At 32.4% G+C, this 20,444-nt stretch overlaps 1 long non-coding RNA gene and 1 pseudogene across 1 annotated transcript; both read right to left on the minus strand.

Moving 5' to 3' along the window:
- Positions 1–1,125: 1,125 nt before the first annotated feature.
- LOC128282327 (uncharacterized) lies at positions 1,126–1,608 on the minus strand. The gene is made up of 2 exons (XR_008272576.1): positions 1,401–1,608; positions 1,126–1,320 (listed from the first exon to the last, which is right to left on the minus strand). It is a non-coding gene; the product is annotated as an uncharacterized LOC128282327 (long non-coding RNA).
- Positions 1,609–7,466: 5,858 nt separating this feature from the next.
- LOC108450743 (40S ribosomal protein S15a-5-like) lies at positions 7,467–10,522 on the minus strand (annotated as a pseudogene).
- Between the last annotated feature and the right edge of the window lie 9,922 nt (positions 10,523–20,444).

Genomic DNA, 20,444 nt, shown 5'->3' on the forward strand with positions numbered 1-20,444 from the left:
TATTATATGTTTTACATGTTAAGGTTCGTGTTATGTGCTTATATTTGTATTGATTTTTTTTAAGTGATTTAATAGCATCAAAGCACGAAATATATATATATGTGTGTGTGTGTGTGTGTGTGTGTGTGTGCGAATGAATTCGGTATTTGAGGATAAGACAATAATATAATTGGTTAATGTAAGTCTCCATATGAAAGAATGTGATTAAAGGTATTAGTATAATCTATGTAAATAGTGAAATATGTGCAAGAAGTCTTGTGTATACATACATACATATTCGGCCAAGGGGTTTGTAACTAATGTACTGATGTATATTTGGTCAAGTGAATTACAATTAGAATACAAGTTTTGTGATACTCAATGTTCAATTTTAATGATGAGCATTAATAGTATGAATTGCTTAAAACTTACTAAGTCTCGAAAGCTTACTTTGTTTCTTATTTCTTTGTTTTATAGATTGTTGATTTTGGCTATCGACTCGGGGATCATCAGCAGTTCTTCATACTATCGATCTTTTTGGTACAGTTATATTTTGGACTCGATATGGCATGTATAGGTTGGACTGTTGACACAAAAAACAAAAAAAAATATGTTTTGAAATTGTAATTATCTTGGTCGTATAAAAATGGAACTTATAACTTATAAATCTGTATGTATTCAGTTCGATTTATACTTGTGTTGGTAGATTATGTGATTGAAATTAAATGTTTAGCTTGGTAATACCTCATAGCCTATACCGACGATTGGACACGAGCTAGGGGTGTTACATATTTAGAATAAATCAAATATTATTAAGTAAATATACCATAATTTCTCCAGCTTCGGATGTCATAGGAGATCTATCTTTCTTCCTATACGTAATTTCAAAAAGCTGAAGGTGTCTGATTTTTTGTCCAGATTTGACTTCCTACAATATAGTAGTAAAAATATTATTTAATAGTAGAAAGTTATTAATATTTGAAAGAATTAATAAATACATAGTACCTCGGCCTCAGCTTCTGAAGCAAAACTTCTAACCTCATTGTGTGCGTGAATTTTTGTTTTTGCTCACGCTTGTTCTAACTCGCTCACGGTCCCACATAATGAAATTATTATTACGTATATAGTAAACACTATATATAAGAGTTTGGAAATACGTAATACCTCTCATTTCTTTGAATTTTAGAATCTAACCGCATTTTCTCATTGGTACTTCAGCATTCCCGGCGGACTTATGTCTTTCTTAAAATATTATTTTTTTAAAGTGCTTTTATTGTCTCTCTATTTTTTACCCAATGCCTTCTTGATATAATCATCGGAGACCTCTAAAGAAAACCTCTCCTAAAAAAACACAAGTTTAGAATGTAAATATAAATGAAACTTAAACCAAAGTATTATAAATTACATTCACATTTTGTTACCTTAATTTTAGCGAGAGCTTGATTTTTGTTGCTATCAGGCATGTGATGCCATGATTCGTAGTTAATGGGCAACATATTGGCATTTCGTGCTAAAATTCCCAAATAGCCTACTAAAAGTCGAGCTTCAGATCCAACAGGCTAACCATGAGTATTTCTACTTACTTTGACACGCGCGATAGGATCTAAGTCGTATAAATCTCTAAGCAACGACGTCTTGAACTCTGCGCGTCCCACCACTTTCAAATTTGAAAATGATATACTATAATTATATTAAAATTGACAAATAAATCAATAATAAAAGTCAACACATGTAAAATGAACTTAACATTACTTTGAAATTCTTCAGGCTCGTCAAGTGTCTCCTAGACATTCAAGATCCAACAACCTGTCTCATTGCTCACTATTTCCTTCTTTCGAATTTGGAGTATTCTAGACAATACTTAAATCTCGTAATCTTCTTCTACGCATTTTTCCTGCAATACACATAAAATAGTTAAAGTTTTAGTAACAAATTACAACAATAATAGTACATATAAAATAGTTAAATTAAATGACATGACCAAGATTAAAATTATAATATTACATATAATTAAAAAATCGTAAAATCTTACTACATCATTATTCGTAAATATCTTCATCCACATCATGTCGAACCCCTTGATGTTGTGTACTAGTACTAGGGATATTTTCATCTAAGTTTTGTTCTGGAAAAGGTAATGTTTCTGATATTTCGATGATGTCATCTCTACTTCCATTACCCATGTCAAACAAGTCTCTAGGGGTGTTCCGGAGTACAACATACCAATCCTCATCAGTTGGATCTTTCGAATAAAAAACTTGTTTCACTTGAGACGAAAATACATATGGCTCGTCCATCAATTGTTGTCCAGTGTGAATTAAGCGAGAGAAATTCACCATTGTAAAACAAAATTCATCTTTTTTAATTCCTCGAACTGTATTAACATCAGCCCAATCACACCGAAATAAGACAACTTTCCATCTGCCATAGTAATCCAACTCAATAATGTCGGTAAGAAGTCTGTAATTCTCCACATTACCCTTAATCGGATTACTGTCCCTAGCACTAGTATAACTTGTAATTGAAGAATTAACAACTCCACAATTTTGAGTTCTCCCCATTCTCTCGCGATACTTTGTATGAAATCTGTATCCATTGATGAGGAAGGCACTATATCTTTTTATTACTCTGTTCGGACCTTGGGAAAGCCATTTAACTTCGTCATTGACGTCCTTTCCATTCCAAACCTATTGAATCAAAAGTAAATTGAATAATTATAAATGTATTATGTAAAATTTCACGATTATATGTAACTTATTAACTTTAGTTAGATACCGTTTGGCTTAACCATTCATGAAAAGATTCTGTGAATAACTTATTAATCTCTCAATGTTGTAATCTTCGAGAGCGTGCACGAGATCTCAAAATTTGTTTGTACTCACTATGTTGAAAACAAGTTTAATTGGTTAGAAGATAAACAAGTCAAAACGACAAATATATGAGGAAATTTTAGAACTTACTTGCGTAAAGGTTCAACTAAATCGTGGTGAAAAAGTACATATCGATGTGCTTGTATCCACGATATATCATCTAATTCTACAATTTCAACTTTGTCAATTGGTTCTCCATAACTTTGGAATAAATAAGTTTCGGCCAAGTTATGATCATTGAGCCCAGCATTTCTACTTGCTCTATTTAATCGTGTTTCAATATCTTCTAATATCTAGAACAGAAGGTCATGCACTCCTCTGCCAAGTAGCCTTCAGCAATTGATCCTTTTGGATAACGCTTATTGCGACAATATGACTTCAATTTGCTTAGAAACCTAAACACGATATACAATATTTATCAAAAGCTGTAACTAAATGTATAAAGGTGAATGAATGAATACTTGAGAAATAAATTACACCTTTCTATAGGATACATCCATCGATAAAAAACTGGTCCACCGAGTATTGCTTCGTGAGGGAGATGAATTACCAAGTGCACCATAATAGTGAAGAAGGAAGGTGGAAAGATCTTCTCCAAATTGCATAAAGTCAAAGCCGCTCGATCTTGTACTTTCTCAAGTTCTTTAACATCCAAAACTTTGCCACAAATAGCTTTCATTATATTGGATAGTTTAATTATACAGGACATTACATTTTTTGACATACAGCACCGTAAAGCAACTGGGAGTAAATCTTGCATCAAGATGTGGTAATCATGTGATTTTAATGAATATAATCTTCGATCTTTGAGACTCACACATCGAGATATATTTGATGCATACGCATCTGGGACCTTTATATCCTTCAACACCGTGCAGAACACTTCTTTCTCTTCCTTTGACTTTGAAAAAATAGAAGGCGACAACCGATATTTCCCATTCAGAAGTACTTGAGGATGAAGATCACGCCGAATTCTCATGTCAACTAAATCAACTCGGGTCTGAAGATTGTCTTTTGATTTTCCAGCGACATTCAAAATTATCCTAATTATGTTCTCGCAGACATTCTTCTCAATATGCATGACATCAAGATTGTGGCGTAAAATATTGTGCTCCCAATAAGGCAACTAAAAAAAATACTCATTTTTTTCCACAAGTCGGCCTCATTAGGATCATCCTCTCCATCAGTTTCATCATCAGATTCATCCCTCGATCTTCTCTTTGTTTGCGTGTTAGGTGGTTGATTCATCTTCCCATAACTAAAATTAATATCTTTTAATTCAGATCCAATGGTTTGCTCAGGAGCTCCTCTGTACTCTTTAGTACCGTCAAATAGAGTCCTCTGAAATCTAAATTTATGATTTTCATCTAACCACCGACAATGGCCCATGTAAGAGAACTTTTTCCCATTGTACAACCACTTCGAACAAGTTTGTGCAGCACAACAAGGACAAACATAACGTCCTTTAGTACTCCAACCTGATAAATTAGCATAAGCCAGGAAATTATTAATTGTCCACAACATAGCTGCACATAAATTAAAGTTCTCCTTTCTCAATACATTATATGTCTCAACACCCGACCATAATTGTTTTAACTCTTCAATAAGTGGCTGCAAATAGGTGTCAATATCATTTAGGGACCTTTCTCTCCAGTGGATAATCATTGATAAAATAAATGAAGATTGCTTCATGCAAATCCATGGAGGCAAATTGTAAGGAACAAGCACTACAGGCCAAGTACTGTACGAAGTACTCATGATTTTAAATGGATTAAAGTCGTCAACTGCTAGCCCAAGCCTCACATTCTGAGGATCGCTTGCAAAGCTTAGAAATTTACTGTCAAATGATTTCCAAGCTAAAGAATCCGCAGGATGTCTTAATAATCCATCATCGGTCCGTTGATCATTATGCCACCTCATAGATTCGGTAGTCTTTGAGGACATGAAAAGCCTTTGAAGTCTTGGAATTAGGGGAAAATATCGCAAGACCTTGACTAGTTTCTTTCTTAACTATGCCCCACCTTCATCCGTATTCATATCTTCTGTATTACTATTCATCCAACGAGACTTACCGCAAACATGACAAGATTGTTGGTTTTTCTGATCACCCTAGTACAACATGCAGTCATTTGGGCAACTATGAATTTTATCGTACCCAAGGCCCAAATCTTTTATTAGTCTCTTCATATCTTGACAAGATTGGGGAATTTTTGCAAACGGAAACATCTTTCTCAAAAACTCTAGCAGCATTGTAAAAGAGTTTCCGGTCCATCCTCCCAAACATTTTAAGCGAAATAGACATAGACGAATGCAGAAGGATAATTTCGAATATTTTGATCCCTCGTAAAGTTCTTCATTCATTTCATTAAGTAAATTGTAGAACTTCGCCGCTTCTTCATTTGTCTCCTCATCAGGTGCACTTGTTCCTGTTTCGCAAAAAATATTTCCACCAATATTACAATCATCGAATGCAATAAAGTTAGGTGGAAACGATTGCTCACCATGACTATGCATATTAAATGCATCCCGCAACATATCTTCCATGTCATCTTGTCTAACATACTGATGGTAATCAGTATCAGGATAAGTTGGATTAATCGTTGAAGAAGTTCCACTAGATGTACACTCTCCATGGAAAATCCATTTTTTATACCCCCGAATAAAGCCATCAATAATTAGATGTTCGTAGACAACTTCACGAAAATGCCAGTTGATGTTGCCACACTTTTTACACGGGCAAAGAATCATATTCTCTTGGCTTGCATTTTGAAATGCAAAATTTAGAAAAGTTTGTACTCCATTTTGATAGGCATTGCTTACCCTTGACAATTTCATCCACCTCCTATCCATTTCGTAGTTCTTGAAATCTAAAGTTGACAACATATTATAGTTACTTAAATGTTCTCAATTGATTTAAATCATGTCATTATACTAAATATCAAGCCTCTAATGGGTATAAACTAATTCAGGTAAGTTGCGGGATTTTCAAGTATAGATTTGTGTGTTATGTAAGTTAAGTAAGTTTCGTAAGCTAGTTATGTAAATTATGATATCAAATATATTTAAGTATTATGTAAGTTATGTAAGTTATGATATGATATATATTTATGTAAGTTATATATTTATTTAAGTTATATAAGGTTATGTAAGTTATGTAAGTTATATATTTATCAAAGTTATATCGCTTATATAAGTTATGTAAGTTATATAAGTTATATATTTATCTAAGTTATATAAGTTATATATTTATCTAAGTTATATAAGTTATGTAAGTTTTGTAAGTTATGTTAAATATTTATCAAATATATTTATGTATTATGTAAGTTTTTATTTGACGATGTGGAAAATCACATGGATAATACATATTAAGGATCAAGTATCTACAGGTAAGTTGCTAATTAAATAATATTTATAAAATTATTTTAATTAAATAATATTGAAAAAAATATTTTAATTAAATAATATACATGTCGTTCGCTTTTATTTGACAAATCACATGTGCGTTAAAATAGTCCACAATTAATTTAATTTATGTTTTACAAGTCATCTTTTCTTAAGTACATATTAAACCACTATGTGGACATCCGTATTTATCTTAAAAGGTATGATTTATTTTGAATAAAAGTTTAACTTAAATGATAAAACAGACGATAATATTTGTGATAAAGCGGACAATAATATTTGTGATAAAAGCAGACGAGAATATTTCAATAATAATTTAAATTGAAGTTAAAAACTATACAAAATATTTTATTAAATATTTGTATATTAGATGGGATATATAATATTAATAAATAAATTTATTAAAAATCGTGATAGAAATATTTGTATATTAGATGGGACATATTATATTAATAAATAAATTTATTAAAAATCGTGATAGAAATATTTGTATATTAGATGGGACATATTATATCAATAAATAAATTTATTAAAAATCGTGATAGAAATATAGAAATATTAAATCACAAATTACGAAAAAATGGTAGAAAAAATTCATGTGGCAGGCATACATGTCGAGAGGTATAATATTATTAAAAGGTTGGAAATTGAGCATTGTAAGTAAGAACATACACATTAGAACCAGTAGCAAAGAGATCCCAAAGATAAGCAGAATAAGCAAATTAAAAAAATTAAAGACAGCATAACAAGTCTCTAAGGATAAACAGCATAAGCAAATTAAAAAAAATAATCAAATGACAGACTTGAAATAAGTTAAAAACATGATCCATTAATGATCCATTAAAAAATAATCTTACGATAAACACGAATGGTAATTTAAAAAAACGAAAAAAAGAAAAGAAAATAAAAGAGTAGCTAACCTTCTGGTTATCTAGGCTTTGTATTTGAGTAGTATTTTTACTTTGTATTTGGTTTCTTAGATCTCGAGTGGTAACTGATAGAGCAGTTGAAAGATTCGGCTCTTTTTGCTATTGCTGATCCGATCTTGCCCAATCCAACAATTCCAACTGATTACAATTATTACAAACATGATTAATTATTCAGCATATAGCTATCCAAATGAAGAAGAAGAAGCTGACCTGAAGATAATCTTTTAGTACAACGACCAAATTGATTCTGACTTCTTCTACTGAAGTGCTGTCATCTACATCTATATCATTCTCCACACCTTTCTCACCCAGTTTGAAGCAGTTGGCAATTCTGTTATAAAACAAAAAACAGATTAAAAAAGCAAAAAGCAAAAAGCAACTGTTACTTATAAACGCAAAAAGAAAAAAGCAAAAAACAACTGTTACTTATAAAGCAAAAAGCAAAAAGCAAAAAGCAAAAAGCAAATCTATAAACCTTTTTTTATTATTAATTTTAAAACTTGCATGTTTTGATGGTTAATTATTTGAGTTACTCTGACATTTGGCATTTAAATTTATTGTTTGGATAAGATGTGGAGTGTCACAAAATGATTCCTTCCCACACCCAGACTTAACTTGTACTTAAAAACATGGATAATGAGAAAATAACAAGGTATTGCTATCAACCTTGAAAAGGAAATAAATAAGGTAAATTGCTCAAAATTTAAAAAGAAGTAACATAGTAAAATTTATTAAACTAATAAAATATCTATTCTTTATAATGGTGAAATAAGTCAACTATTTATAAACTCTTAAAAATAATTAAAAATCTCTAAAATAAAGATAAAATTCTAAATTAAACTAAGATAAACATCTAAAGCTACTTATTGTAAAACTACTGCTTTAGATCGGGTTTAACCCTTATCTTTACTTGGAGGCTAAAAAGCTGATGGCCCTGTGGGTTCCTACTTCCTAGTTGGGGCATTTTTTGTGAACACTGAAGCATATTATAAAAAGCATAAAAATCCATGTTTTAGATTAAAGATAAAAGAGCACTTTGAAGGCAAAAACTATAGAGATGTAAATGTCTTAAAATTGGATTGGCAGCTTAAGCCTGAATATATGTGAATCAGCTTATGACATTTCAAGTGAAAAACCTTAGATAGCAGGCTACCAATGGAGCAAACACTGTAAAATTCTAATCCTCAAATACAAATATAGGTATCAAACCAAAAGTTATATATTCTAATATTCCGTTTTAAACGATACCAAATTTAGATAGATATTTGATTGAAAGTTATCAGATAAAGCAAAGCTCAAACAACTATCAGAAAGATAAACAAGTCTAATGAAAATAACCCAGAACCTGCCCACCTACATTCCTTCAAATGGCTTCTTCATGATCCAAAACATCATCCGGAGTTGAAATCACAACATAACCCCACTGCACATAATAAGAAAATAAACAAGGTGAGTATCAAACTAGAAGATCTACCCTTGCATGACATGCAGATTCTACAAACATAGCTGCTGCATCTGCATTCTGTATCGAGCACTTTCTACATTAAATTGGCAATGAATAATTGAAACACCAGAGACACATGGATTCTTAACAAACCTGACGAGTTGGAAGTTTAAGTGTTTTGTATTTTTCGATATCCTTTGCTTTGATGTCCTGCCTGTAAGTGAGTGCCCGGCAATCGTTTACCCTTCCTTGCAGGTCAACTGTTATCCTGCCCACTCTATGTGGATCATGAACTTCGAAATTCTTTATCTATCCTTTCAAAATACAATTTACAAAGAAGTCAAAAACACAGCCAGAAGCAATAGATTCAAAAGTAGCAGTAGCCACAACTGTAGGTATCATGACAACTAGATTCGCAGCCACTTAGTTCATGAGATTACAACAGCACTAATTCATCGAAAAGAGCATGATGCTTAATGGTTTTCAAAGCTTCAAATAAACAAAAACTACGGTTGACAAAACAAGGAAGAAATTTTGCATAATTCCTTCCACATCATATTGATAAAATAACCAGGTAACTGAAGATAGAAGCATGGATTCCAGTAATCAATCTAAACACTTAAGGATCAAGTAAAAGTGAAAATAAACCAGAATAAGAAAGGAAAAAACACTATTATCATATCACCACTGCATCTTATTAATAAATACCCATTGCCCTCCAATTTCATACAAGATAAGCTTACTGAGGTGACAAAAAGGATTAATCTTCAGTTATTATGATAACTTAAATAGGACCTCAAGTAGTCGTTTGTTTCTTAACATACTAATTAGAGTTAGACATTTGTATTATTGTGGAGTCACCTAGAAATACATGTAATAAACAAGACGATCAATAATTCCATGATGTTGAGGCTGAATACACCTTTCCCCGCTAATCAAATTAGAAGGAAGCTGTGTTTTAGCAGTTCAAAACTTCACCCAAAAAGTTCAAATCAACAAAAGGTAATGCAAGCTTTTCCTTTTTTAAAAAAAAATAGAAACTTGTCTTTATGTCCATGATGTCTGATGAAATGGTAAAATTCACCAGCGGCTTTAATTTTACTTTTCCGATTCTAGTTTCTATTAAATTTTAAATATGACCCCTTTCTCTTGATGTGAAATAAATTTAACACTTAGCTTCAAAGGATACATTGATTTGATTGTTGTCAGAAAAGCACTTCCAGTAGTCGGGGTTCAAAACTTCAAATCCTCATAACCTCAAATATATACAAGAAAAGAAGGAAAAAAAACCTTCTGAGCGCATAACAAGAACAATATACCTCTTCACCCTACTCTTTCCTTTAACTGAAAGAGTGGCCAACAATATTTAATCACTTGAGATAACAACGAAAAGAAATCACCATAAAAAAACTTATACATGTAAGCAGTAACAATCTATTTTGAGTTAAGCAATAAAAACGAAAAGAAATCACCATAAACAAATTTAAATCTAAATTTACCAATTGCTTGGGGCAGAGGAGGGCGACGGCAATGGTGACGCAGCAGAGAGTACAAATGGACGGCGCTGAGCAGGTGGTCCGACCGGTGTCTTCAGCAGCAGATGGCTATGGATTTTGGGGAAATTTTAGAGATTAGGAAATTTGTGGAATTGGGGAAAATCTGTTTTGGAAGGAGGGAATGGCCAAGTATCGGGCAAGTAATAGGATAAAATGAAATAGAGGAAAACGACGGCGTTTTGCTAAAAAAATTGGACCTTTTGTGGCGTTTCCAAAAATTGCCGCTAAACCCACTTAACTACACACTAAAACGGTGACGTTTTAACTATTCTAAATTGTTTTTTGCGGCATTTTTAAAAGCGCCGCTAATTCTAATCTATTGTGGCGTTTCCATACCAGCATCGCTAAATGCATCTCAAAACGGTAACGTTTCAGTTAATGTACATTGTTTTTTGCGCTGCTAAAGTTTAACATTAAATTTTTTGTGGCATTTTAGTAGAAACGCCGCCAATGCTAATCTATTCCGGCGTTTGGTACCCTACCGCTACTAAAGATGCATTGTAAAACGGCGTCGTTTTGATTAATGAAAATATGATTTTTGCAGCGTTTTCAAGTAAACGCCGCTAATGTTACTCTATTGCGGCGTTTTTCATATTAGCGCCGCTAATCCCTCTAAACAAACGGTGCTGTTTTGTTTTAAGTAATATGCTTGTTTGCGGCATTTTTGTCTAAAACGCCGCTAATACCTTAAATAGTAATAAATTTTTATAGTTTAATTATTTATTAAATTACTTAAAATTAATTTTTGTTTTGCTTCTAACAATATATTTAATTTGTAAACCCAATACCGAATACCCTATAAACTAAACCATAAACCCAAATACCCTAAACTTTAAACCTAATTTTTAAACTCTAAACCCTAATTCTATGTACCCTAAATTCATAAACCATAAACGTCAAGATTTTTATTGCTTGTTTAAACCCTAAAATAATTTAATTTTTTTCTCATTTTTATCAATACTCCTTACCTTAAAACCATATATAATACTCTAAACCTGTACTAAGACCTTAAACCCTAAATGGTAAACCACACAAATAACAAAATTTAAATTACTAAACCCCAAATCTAAAATAACAAACCATAAACTTAACATGATGACCATTAAACCCTAAACCATAAAAAACATAAATCGTACGTAGACCTTAAACCTTACATATTAAACACTAAACCCAAAAATAAATTTAATCAATACTAAGTATTATTTCCACAATTTATTATCAATATAAGCTTTTACATTAATATCTATTTATATACACATCAACATCCATGTGTGAATATTTTTTGGGGATTTAGGATTTGGGGTTTATAGATTAGTATTGTTTAGGGTTTATATATATAAATGTTTTTAGAATTTAGGGTTTAATGTTTAGGTTTAGGGGTTTAGATCTCACAGCGTCGATTTTAACAGCTTGGTAACTTAAATGAAAATTTCTAAATAGTTTAGTAATCAATTTGTAACTTTTCATAGTTAAGTAACTAAAATGAAACTTTCTCATAGCTAAGTAAATGGTGTGTAGTTTATATTTTTTATAAAGTCAGTTTCAAATATCAAAATAAAATTGAATTCAAAACAAAAATAAGAAAATAATATGAAAATTAAATCGGATTGAATTGAAATGAGTGTTGGTTATCGTACTCGAAAATGGCTGCTCAACTTTTTATGGCGTTTGGATAAAAAATGGCGCAATATATCAACTATTTGCGGTGTTTGCTAAAAAAACGCCGCTACTTCTCAGTTTTTAGCGGCGTTTGGACTAAAAACGCCGCTATTTCTAAGTTTTTAGTGGCGTTTGGACCAAAAACGCCGCTATTACTCAGTTTTAGCGGCATTTTGAGCAAAAACAAAATATATTGAAAATATATATGGACATTGCCAAATCATAAACCAAGTGGCTAGAGTTTTTAGGCTTCAAATTGAGATTGCTCGGGTTGAGAGAAATAGGAGTTTTGCTAAAGCTTAAAAATATATTTATAAAATTACTAGTCCAAATTTTGGATAATTAGAAGACTTTAGAGAGAATTTAATCATTTTAAAGTTGTTTGGGGGTGGTCGAAGGTGTCAGAAACCTAAAATGGACTCTGAAAAGTCAAAACAACTCAAAACAGTGCAGTGGCTAGGACTAGGGGCACTTGTTGTGGTACATGTCCTCAGTTATGCCAATATAAGTCTCTGTTATTATAGATGAGAGCATTCTGTTTGACTTGTTGCGATACTTTAAAGGTCAAGCACCAATACCAAGACCCTGAGTGTAACAACCCGTTTTTTGATAATTGAGCCAGTAAACATTATTAATTAATATTTATAAGTATATTATAGTATTTAATTAAATTTTGGTCTAATAATTTTTATTGAACGGTTAATTATGATACAAGGACTAAATCGTAATAATAGTAAAAGTTTAAACCGCTAAGGATTTTAATTGGTTGACGGCCAATGGGACAATTAAACCTATTTTAATTAGTGGGTAGTGGATGATAGTGCCATCGTTCACTTACTTTGGCTTAATGAGGATTATGTTAAGATTAATTAAGATAGTTAATTAAACATGTTTAATTAAGGGCTAAACTTAGTGTAAATACTAAATAGAATTAAAAAAAATGAGCATAGTGCTTTCTTCATCCATACGAAAGGGAGACAAGAAAACTAGGGTTAAATTTCCAAGCTTTTTTCTTCATTTTGGTAAGTGATTTCTAGCCTTTTCTTGTAATTTTTTTATGTTTTTAGAATCTCGGGAGTTTGATTTAGCTAACCCGGGGATTAGATCATAAAAATTTTAAAGTTTTAAAAATTTACCATTGATGTATTCTTCAATATTTTGTGGTTATTTGGTTAGATTTGAAGTTTAGATATGAAAAAGGACTAATTTGTAAAGTAAAAAAATTGTTAGTTTTGAACATAGGGACTAAAGTGTAATCATTTCGAATTTAGTATGAAATTTATGTAAATATAGGTATTATAGGGTTATATAAAGATGAAATTGAGATTAGTTTTGAAATCGAAACTCAAATTTAAAAGTTATGGAATTTTCGGTTTTAGGGACTTAATTGTATAAAATGCAAAACTTGAGGGATTATTCGATAAATGAATTTGAACTGTCAAATAACTTCAATATGCTATCAAATGATGTTGGAATTGATGATTGAATTAAATTATTATTTAGATCGAGATTTAAACCAATATAAAGATATACAATGAAAATGGGAAATTGCATATTAGTCCCTAACATCTCATCAATTGCTATTTTTCCAAGTAAGTTCATATGATGTAATTATTTTTAAATTCTCATGAAATTTATATTAAGAACTTATTTACGTTTTGTTGGATTTTGAGTTATTTGTAATTTTGTACACAGTGGTGAGATTTGGATTAAATTGAAAAAGGGTTAAATATGAACTTACATGATGAGAATTACTTCGATGAAACTTCGTAAATGTATCTTACACGTGGTTACTGGTTGATTTTTGATGATTTCGAGATCCAGCATTTATTATGGGCTCGAAGGTACATGTGACGTAGGTTTAGTTCGAACAAGTAACCTAATGTTGTTTTTTAGGTTTAGTTCGAACAAGTAACCTAATGTTTAGCCCGGACGGGTAACCTGGCACAAGTGGATATGTTTAGCACGGACGAGCACCATATGTATATTGAACAATTTGAAATATGTATATTGATCCTAAGCAGTGAATGGAGAATTTAAGGATAATTATTGAGTATATTTTCATACGATTGAATTGTGGTTAAATTGAGTATAGATGATATGGAATTTATGCTTGTATTTGAAATGTTATGTGATCAAGTATGGTACAAAATTACCTTGATGTTGTTGTGTTATGCCATGTTAGGTGGACTTGATTTTACATAATGTTTAGTATATCTATTTAATTGTTAAGGTAAGTTAATTTTTTATATCGTATGAGCTTATTAAGTATTTGCAATGCGTATTCTGTTGTATCTGCTTTCCCTATAGATTTTTGGATGTTTGAAACGTGTAGGTCGGACCAAAGAGAAGCAAAGACCATCCATTCCCGGATTCGATAAACTCTTGATTGATTTGAACTTGGTTATATGTGGCATGTATTTAGGAGTGTCAAGTGGTTGCAATGTTAAGTATGTAGTATATTTGATGTTTGAATACCTGTGACAACTTTTGGATGTGATGAAATGTTTATGTTTAATGTTTTGGTATTTGGTATTTGGGTATGCAAATGTGGATGAACATGTTCAATAGGATATTGCATAAAAATTACTTGTTACATGAATTGAATATATGGCTTGAAAGAGATTCAATAATTGAATTGGTTGAAGTAGTTCTTATAATCTTGTTGTATTTTGGTGCTAAATGTGGCATTTTGGTTTTACGAATTGGTTGGATGATTAAATGTCAAGTTTTTATATGTAAATGGTATGTTTTGAACAGGTTTATAATTTCCAAAAATGCATTTTGTGGTCATATTTAAGAGTTGGTTTTGAAGTAAGTACCAAATGGCCTATTTTGCACTACACGGGCTGCCACATAGCCATGTGACGAACACGAGCTAATGCCACGGCCGACGAGTATTGTAGAAATTTTCAAATTTTAGCCACATAGTTGTGTGACTATTGGAATAAAAAATTGAATGTTTTACCACACGACTTCTGCAATACCCTTCACCCAGTTCGGTTGCTGGACTCGAGCTATGGAGTACTACAGTCAAAGCCGAAATAGAACATGTTCAATTCACATTGATTAATTCAAATAAATATAGAATTACTTCATAAATACATAATTAACATTCAGACTAAACATGAGTCACACAATGATAGTCAATTCAATGCATAATCATTAAATATAACTTTTCTCAGGCCTTAACTGAGCTTATATATGCTCTAATATCAACCTAGAATTTAACTAGGACTAATTTGTAACATTTCCAAAATTACAGATCAATTAAATCATAAATAAATCCTTCAAATAATCAATCATTTCATAGACATTCAAATTTATGATATATAATTAAATTTGAGTCTTATTCAAGCTTACGACAGCTCTTAAGTTGACCCAAACATAAATAAGGATCAAATTGAAACATTTTTAAATGATAAAGGTAATAATGTAAAATAGGGGTCACACGGACTTGTAACCAAGTTGTGTAATTCATTGTGATAGTGTGATTTAAAATACCAATTTCACCAAAAGATATATGGCCGTGTAACAAATAAGAACTTTGTGACTCGAATGACTCCTACATTTCAGTGGTCACACGACCATGTTACCAGTCAACCATACTACATATAATGATCACATTGTCAAGCTTAACAACTTAAATGTGCAAAAACCAACTATTACTTATATCAATACATGCATTTAGGCAACTACTAAACCATTCAAGCATACTACATGTAATGATCACATTGTCAAGCTTAACAACTTAAGTATTCATCAACTACTCAAACAAGACACTTCCATCTTTTTAACATTTCGAACTTAACCAAAAACATGTCATATATCAAATTCCTAATCACGTAGCCAATATGTCTCATTGGCACCATTTCACAAAAATGTTATAAGCATAACAAATCATTCAACTATTTTGGTACAAATCTATACCATTCCTATCACATTAATCCAACTCTTTTTCACCTTCAAATTAACCATCAGAGAGTTTCAAATATAACATATCACAATGCCAACAAACATACTTAAAACGTCATAATAAAGCATCCAAAACCAATCACATTCTTACTTCAAACATATGAATACCTTAATTACTTAAAATGTACAATTCAAGCTCTTATTATATATAATATATAAATCCAAAATAGGTATATTATATAGACCATATCATCACCACTCAAAATAAACACATTTTCATGTCAAAACCTATACACATGCCACATAATCGGGTCTGGAACACATTAAAAGTCTACCGAGACTAAAGCTGAATAGTGTGAGCCTTGGGGATAATTCGATAGACACATTCTGCAAATGCCAACTACAAAAACCAAAAAATGAAACAGAGTAAGCATTAAATATGCTCAGTAAGTTCATAGGTTTAAAACAATGTAACTTACCTTAATTCTCATATTACAAACAAAGTAACTAACTAAGCATTTTTCCTGTTACCACAATTCACAACAATAAGTGAGATCATCAGAAGCAAGTCTCAAAGTAATTCAATTTATACAGTGCCATTCAACTCAATTTAATGTCATTTAATCAGTATCCTCAAATATTTATATACTTCAGTTACATTATTCAATCATCATAAAACATATCAATTCAGAACACATATCATCATTTTAGTCATTTAACACTTTCAATTTATTCAATTCAATCCAAATTAATAATCTTTCGTCGAAACCTTTGAGTAGAAACAACATTTCCAATGTTCCAATTTCAAATAACCAATTCCAATCACAAATATACAATATTAAACAATAAGTTTCTTTTAACTTTGACCATTTAGCCCAATGAATTATGATGAACATATATGGATACGCAAGTAACCACCCAAAACACACTTGATTGCTCAAACGAGCTATACCATCCATAAACACACCTAGGCACTGAGCGTCAAGCCCGTAGGCTTCACATCCCTCTAGAAACAAACCTAGGCACTAAGTGCTAAGCCTGTAGGCTTCACATCCCTCCAGAACACACTTGAACCTCCGTAGAGATAAACTCGGTAGTTTGCAACAATTGTTGGATTCCAATACCATCAGTGGATTTCTCATACATCTATATCACATCTCATATAAATCTCATACATCGTACGAATTGTGACTGCCCAAAATTGACCCTAGTCGGGAAGTGGTTTCGGGACTGCTAAACTGAGTCACCGAAATGTTTGAATGTAATATTTATTGTCTAGAATATGTAATTATGAATGTGTGAAAATCTCAAGCTTCAATTTAGTCGATTGCATGTGAATTTAGTCAATAGGACTTAGGTGTGACACGTTTGAAATGTGATAGGTTAATCTATGAGGACCTATTATTGCATGTAATCAAAGGGGTGGACTTGCATGTCAATTTCCCCATTTAAGAACTAGTGGCCGGCCATGACAAAGGGGGATGGGCAAAACATGTCATGAAACATGTTGTGTAAGTGTTTTATGTTAGTGTTTTATGTTGGAATAAATAAAATAAGGTGTATGGGTAATAAAAAAATAAAAAAATGTGTGTGAAGGCTTCTCCCCCTCCCCATTGCCGTGAAGGTCAGAAAGAAAACAAAAAAAAAGTGTTCATCTTTGAACATCTTTGGCTGAAAAATTGAAGGGAAAAGGGAAGAAGGGAGTGAAGCATTCGGCTACCCTAGGTCACTATTAAGGTAAGTTTGATGTTGTGCCATGAGATTCAAGCATGTCTTAGTAGTTAGCCTGAGTTCTAACTAGCTCATGGTTCAAATCTTTACTATGTCATGGTGATAATGTTCGCTAAGGTGGAGTTGTGGATGTCATTTGCATGCTAAAAGTAAAGCTTGTAATGATGCATGGGATGGTGGATTGATGACTCTTAAATCTTCTTTTTAGCATTTTTGAGTGAGGCATTATGTTCCTTGTTCAACCATGACCAAAGTTGAAATGGTATGGTGTTGTAAGGCATTCGGCCATGGTAGGAAGTAAAAGAAAACTATGGTCGTTGTTCATGTTATTTGGATGAGAAATGGTAGTAAGGTGAAGTACAAATGTTAGTGTTTGATTTACTAGTGTATATGTGTGTATTAGCCTAGTTTTGAACTTGAAACAAAATGGTGTTTAGTCGATACAACTGACCATACTTGTAGAATGTATCAAGTGTTGCAATCGGCCTCAACATAGACATGTATGTTCGGCCACATGAATGAGTACATATGTTGATGTGTATGTTCGGCCTTAGGTAGCCTATTGATGGCTTTAGCTTGACTTAAAAAATTCGCTAAGGGAAATATTAGCTAGTATGTTGAATTCGATTCGTGATTTCGTACATGTGACTCTAATGTCTAATGTATATATGGGCTAAGTACCTTGAGCTTCTCTTTGATGCTTGAATGAATTGTGTTGAATTGCTTGATGTAATTAAAAATGTGCATGACCATTGTGTATTTGAGCTAAAGGATGGCCATATGACCATTTAAACTCCTTGTCATATTCGGCCATAAGCTAGCATAATGAGATTTTAATAAGTTAAATTTGTGTGAATTAGCTCAAGAGCTTAGAGGACCACAGTTGGATAAGGGGAAGGAAAAAGTGGTCGAATAGCCGTCGAAATCGCTCGACCACATCCGAGGTAAGTCTTTGAGTAATGACCCTACTTGAATTATATTGAAATGATTTGTCATATTATGGCGGATAGCCGAATGTGCGTAGGGACTACGTTGTAAAGTCAATTGAAATCATGCTCTTTGTGTGTGGCTATTGAGCCGAAATTGGAAAGGTTGATAAATGTTTTGTGTTTGAGCCTTAGTAACGAAAATGAAATATGGATGTGTCGTGATTATTGATATATGTGTGCATGAGCATTTGAATGATACCCGGGCTAAGCCCCGAAGGCATTTATGCTAGTGATTATATCCGGGCTAAGACCCGAAGGCATTTGTGCGAGTTGCTATACCCGGGTTAAGACCCGAAGGCAATTGTGCTTGTGGTTGTATCCGGCTAAATTCCGAAGAAACTTGGTTTGAAGGTGGGCGTTTTGTGCTGTAATAAATTCAATTAATACGCTCGAAAAACCCAAACGATAAGGTATGTTTGCATGTGCATCGGAAAAGTCGATTCGTTTGAAATAGTATTCGTTCAATCGACTAACGAACTTTCGGCTCTTAGATAGGTTGATACCTCGTGTGTGTATATGTTGATGAAGTGTGAAGTAAGTATGATTATGAGAATGTGTATTAATAAAGTGATTCATTTAGCTATGTGAATGTAATACTTTAGTCAAAGCTGATTTCATTACTTGAAACTTACTAAGCATTAAAATGCTTACCCCGTTTGCTTTGGCTCTTTGTTCTCTAGATTTTGTTCGTTAGCTATCGGATTCGGGATCATCAAAGTCGAAGTCATCCACACTATCAAAGCCCTTTTGGTACTCTTTTAGTTGAACTCTGGATATGGCATGTATAGGACTACCCTTTGTTGTTTTTCAAGTGCGTTTTGTGATGTATGTGTATGCGACCATGCGAAAATGGCTCGTAGAAGTGGAGTATGGCATTAGACCATTTGTGTTTATGTATATATGTATGGTTTCATGATGTGACTATGGACTGGAATGGAAGTGTTGGGAAAATGATCAGCCATTGGAATGGCTAAATATGATTATATGTGGACCTATGTATGACGAAACTCTAGTTGGTCCATGGAAACCACGAAATAGGTAAAGTTTACCTTGAAAACAGATGCTGACAGCTGCAGTGGTGTGGATTTGAAAAAAATCACTAAAATTTGTAAGAATGGAATTAAATGGTGAATAAATTATGTAAATGAACCTTAATGAATCTACTTTCATATGGAAGAAACGAAACGGTCATATGAGTTATATGTTAAGAGATATTAAAGTTCTCGTGAAACAGGGCCAGAACGGTTTCTGGATCCCCTGTTCCGACTTTGGAAATTCACTATAAATTAACCAGAGATAATTAGGAGTCATGCCATATATTTATAGATTCCTATTTGAGTCTAGTTTCTATAGAAACAAACAGAATCAGTATTGAAGCCCTGTACAGGGAGATATCCAAGTCGTAATGCGCGAAGGTCAGTGTAGTCGATCCCTGTAACAGGGGAGACTTTAACTAATAAACTGTACTAATTGACCAGACCAAAAATTCTAGAAAAAAATATGTAGATGGACATATGAGTCTAGTTTCAGGGAAAAATTACAAAACTGATTTCTGAGCTTTGAAACTCAAGATATGATTTTTAAGGAGACAGTGATGCAGTAACCAGCTTGTCTGGAAATTTTTAAATGGACTGTGAAAATAATTAAGTTAAGTCTGTGTGCACCTTGTGTTCGACTCCGGTAATGGACTCGGGTACGGGGTGTTACACGAATAACCCTATTGGTATGCCAATTGTATATTATCCCATTGTTTATTTGGGCACGATTTACACATCAATATCATTTATAAGAATTCATTCCATTCCTCACATTTTGTACCGTTCCAACCACATTTCAAAATATAATCACATAACACCAATTTAGTCCACTTGATGTCAAAATAATATATAAAAATTTTAAAAATATAACATCACCATGTATATATCATAACTCATGTAATAAATTTTACATTCAATCAACATTGTATATTT

The sequence above is a fragment of the Gossypium arboreum genome, chromosome 1 (genome assembly GCF_025698485.1).
Source record: "Gossypium arboreum isolate Shixiya-1 chromosome 1, ASM2569848v2, whole genome shotgun sequence".
In the NCBI taxonomy this organism is placed as follows: Eukaryota; Viridiplantae; Streptophyta; class Magnoliopsida; order Malvales; family Malvaceae; genus Gossypium; species Gossypium arboreum.